We start from the raw sequence: 4,680 nt of genomic DNA, 5'->3' as shown, positions 1-4,680 counted from the left end.
CCAAGGTCAAAGCAATGTCTTTTTTTATTTCTATAAGTTTTATACTTCTACATTTTATATATTTTTAAACTTTTTTTTGAATTTTATTCATTTTTGAGAGAGAAAGAGACAGAGTGTGAGCAGGAGAAGGGCAGGGAGACAGGGAGACACAGAATCTGAAGCAGGCTTCAGGCTCCAAGCCGTCAACACAGAGCCTGACACAGGGCTTGAATTCAATGAACCATGAGATCATGACCTGAGCTGAAGTTGGATGCTTAACTGGCTGAGCTGCCCAGGTGCCCCTATAGTTTTACATCTTATATTTGGGTCTATGATCCATTATGAATTCACTTTTTATGTAACTTACAGCAACCATAAGTGCCTGATAGAATCTATCAGAGACTCACTGGAAGAAGTGACATTTACCTTAACTCTACGATTAATTCAAAAGAATTTATTTTTAGTAATTGTATAACCAGGATTAATATTGATCTAACTCTTAAGGAAATGAAGCACCATGAATGGGAAAAGGAATAAAATATGAGGCTTATCGGGATAAATTATTTTTTTTAGTGCCAGCTTGAAATTATAGCCAGGAAAGATGATTCACTAAAGAAAAAGACAAACAAACAAACAAACAAACAAACAAACAAACAAAACAGAAAGAAGAACCTAGATTAAAATAGGACCTACAAATGAAATATAAAATAAGCAAACTAAAAAATATGATTTTAATAGCAAATCAAATTCAACTAACAGAAAATATAAATATTAAATGTCAGATCACAGTGTGTTAGAACATAATAATATAAAATACAGAAAACTAAGAGGTATAGAGGATAGAACAAGGGTTTAACAGATATTTAATTGGAACTCTAAGAGGCAGGTCGAAGGTGAAATTTAGAGAGCAATACCTGAGGATTTTCCAGAATTGATGAAAGACACAAACTTGTAATTCCAAGAAGCCAGAAAATCCAAAGCATAAGAAATACTAGTAAATTAATTCCTAGATACATCATAATAAATCTCCAGAATACAATAGCTAGTGGAAGGAAAACAGGCGGGGTTGGGAAGATTGATTACTTTTTGTAAGAAGAAGAATTTAGTTGAATATTACCCCATTATCTCATAGTTTTAATTTACTTTTCATGGTCTTCCTTTTTTTACTTTTCTTTTTCCTTCCTTCCTTGTTCCCTCCTTCTTCCTCCCTCCCTCCCTTCCTTCTTTCCTTCCTTTTATTCTTGGATCAGTCAAGAGAAGTAAAACTCTTATTTTCACTGTCCAAACACTAAGCAATATACTGGGAAAACCAGTGGAAGTCCTCACCATAGCCTTGCCTCTGGAGCACATTGTGCATGAATACTTTCATGAAGAGGACATTCAGCTCCTTCAGGGTCACATTCCCATTTCCTATGGACTTTCCATAAAGCCCAACTATCTCATGGAGTTTTTCCTCATTGATTTCATCTGCTCTGTCAATTTTGTTACCCAAGATAAGGATAGGCATATTGGATATTGTTTCATCAGTTATGACAGCCTTTAGCTCAGTTTTGGTTTCCATGAGGCAAGGACAATATGCAAAATCCAACAGAAAGGCAATCTCATTAACCGCTGGCACATAATTTTTCCAATCCTGGTGTTCTTGCTCGTGCCCACCAGGATCAAAAGTTGTAAAAGTCATTCCAGCCATTGTCAGCTATTCTGATGTTGGATCTAATGTTGAAACCTGTGGGCCGAATCAATCATCACTGAGCATGTGGAGAAGAGTGGTTTTGCCTGCATTCTCCAAATCCAACAATACAAGTTTTCCAGAATCCTTGTAGAGTCCTAGGAACTGGAGCACACTGCTAAAGCCATTGTAGATCCACTCATAGTTCAAAGACATCATTAATACTTAACTATGACCAAGGGGTTCCTCTGGTGGCAGTGGGGGGGGGGGTTTCAACCCTCCTACACAACACACAACCCAGCAGCACCAGGACCACCAGCTGCTTCTCTTTTCTTATTTCTAACCATGTCCTTTCTCTTGACAGCTATGGGAACAGATAATCTAAGATCACATTCACTCAGTTTGAAACGTCTTTTCCTCTGTTTGGTGTCACTCAATTAAGGTTTTAACCTTAATTTTGATTCATTAACTGCACCTTCTCAGAGATCTTGCTTATACATTAACTGAAACATGGCTGCCCTCTGTGATACAGTTTTCTACAGAATTGATTTTTAACACAAGGAGACATAATTTTTGTAAGTGTTGACTAACTTTGAGTTCCCTTCATCTGTTTTAGGAATAAGAGTGAATAAACTACTTGAATGTTTGCTTAAAACATTCATCATTTTATATATAAAAATATAAATGAGAATTACTAACATAGCCTTATGAAATTAATTTTAAATTTTTTTTTCAACGTTTATTTATTTTTGGGACAGAGAGAGACAGAGCATGAATGGGGGAGGGGCAGAGAGAGAGGGAGACACAGAATCGGAAACAGGCTCCAGGCTCTGAGCCATCAGCCCAGAGCCCGACGCGGGGCTCGAACTCCCGGACCGCGAGATCGTGACCTGGCTGAAGTCGGACGCTTTACCGACTGCGCCACCCAGGCGCCCCATTAATGCAACATACATTTTCTACACAAATCTGTCATAGGACTAAGGTTCTGTATGTGTTCAAATATGGAAAGACTTAGGATTACTCCCTCAGGTGATGTCTCCCTCTGTGAATCCTATGTAGGATTTTCCTCTTTCTTTGCTAAAGATCTGTTTACCCAGGTCTCTTTTTGCTGCTTAAAAATAACTGATAAAAAGGCAGAGATATGCACATTTGCTGCTGTTGACACTTTCGTGTGTATCTCATTCTAATTTCCTGCCACCAACTCCCAAACTGATCTATATCTTGGCAATTTTCTGACACAATCTGCTCTAAGTACCGTCTACAGTTTTAAAGATAAAGTCATTATTTTTACATCCAAATAACAGCAACAAATGACCTTTACACTTTTACTAAAACAATGTCTGATTACTGATAAGTTTCAGTCAACACTACAGCAAACAACCCTGATCCATGCTATAAAAATAGTAAAATTCATCCAAAGATTTGAACATGTTCCTTTTGCCCCTTTTCCCTCCCCATTCCAGAGACACTTCAGCTTCATTGCTAGACTGGCTGCTCTGTTCATGCCATCAATTAAGGCGAAGCACAGGGACATGCACATTATTGTTTACTATACCACCTGAAACAGGAATACAGTAGCCCAGAATGTTAGGAAACATATTTCAGGACTTCTTTCAGCCATCTCACTCCACCCAAACAATAATCCTTTCCTCCTGTTTCTGAGGGCCAGGGAGCAGTTGCCCTTTTAGATCTGGAGGGGACTTGAGTAGCATAAGATATATTAGATTTCAGTTTGGTTTATTGGCTTCTTTTTTCCTCTTGTCAGTATTCCACTTATGCTGTTTCCTATTGTGCACCCTTTTTCCCTCCTCACCAAAGGGCTGACCCCAGAAGACAGAAAAGAGAAGACTTTGTTGTAGCTAATTAGAGAGGGAAGATTTCTGGGAAACCGGATAGCAGCATCACAGTAACTCTTAAAGATCTTTATATTTAATAAATATTTACAAAACACTTTAGAATGTGCAGGGCTCTGCACTAAGTTTAATTTTTTTTTCTTCTTGAGAATATTTCCAACAGCTTGAGGTACTTACATTAAATATGAATCTTATTCAAAAATCCTAGAAAGCTATGTTTTGGGCCAGTAAAAGGCTGATATTTGATATTTAATACAGGAAATGATTTCTTCTTTATTTTCTTACTTATATAAGATATATATATATGTATATTTAATATATCTTATATATATTTTATATATCTTATTTATCTATATGTTATATTATATATATTATCATATATATACATATATATATATTTATAGCACACACACACATATACACTATGAAACAACTTACAGCATACACACATACAACACATTCCTGTATATGCTTACTATACTCAATTCTCAATGTCTTTACTTGCAGTTCTAATTTACAAAGCTAACTTAAATCACCAATTCAAAAATGTTTTAGTTTTCAGGAATGGCATGTAAATTTCAGGGGTTTTTCTCTTTTTATATAAAAGAGAACAAAATTCAATTATGTTTTAGGGAGTTGTTTGTTTTCTCATTGGTTTCAATAATCTAAAGGAAGTAAGTAGTTTGGAATTAAAAAAAATGGGAAGTAAATTTTATTTATTAGGAAATTTGTAAATTTGATCAGCTTCTAAAATCAAGCTACCATGTATATTATTAGATTTTAACTCTATAATAACCTAGTTTTTACAGAATAAACTCTGTAAGATAACACAGTAAGTTGAGACTCTAATGTGGTCTTTCTGATACTACACACACATACACGCACACACACAAAACCTATGCACCTACAAAGTACAAAGGTATTATAACTAAATTACATAAATTGAAGTGCTATAACCTGGTTTTGATATGTGATTATAACCCAGTGTTACATAATCACTATTCTATTCTCTTTTATGGATTTTATGGATTTATGTAATGATTTGGGGAGAGGGGTTATTATGAGCTGAATTGCATCCCCCAAAATGTATATGCTGTAATCTTAATCCCTAGTACCTTATAAAATGACTGTATTTGGAGATAGGGTATTCAGTTAAGTTACAATTCTGGCACTTCAACA

General features: G+C 35.6%; 1 pseudogene; it reads right to left on the bottom strand.

Moving 5' to 3' along the window:
• Positions 1-1,225: 1,225 nt before the first annotated feature.
• LOC121040889 (GTP-binding protein SAR1a-like) lies at positions 1,226-1,894 on the bottom strand (annotated as a pseudogene).
• Between the last annotated feature and the right edge of the window lie 2,786 nt (positions 1,895-4,680).

This window comes from Herpailurus yagouaroundi, unplaced genomic scaffold (assembly GCF_014898765.1).
Source record: "Herpailurus yagouaroundi ecotype Mexico unplaced genomic scaffold, PumYag 29, whole genome shotgun sequence".
Classification (NCBI taxonomy): domain Eukaryota; kingdom Metazoa; phylum Chordata; class Mammalia; order Carnivora; family Felidae; genus Herpailurus; species Herpailurus yagouaroundi.
Note: the sequence above shows the minus strand (reverse complement) of the source record. Positions and strands in the feature narration are given on the sequence as shown.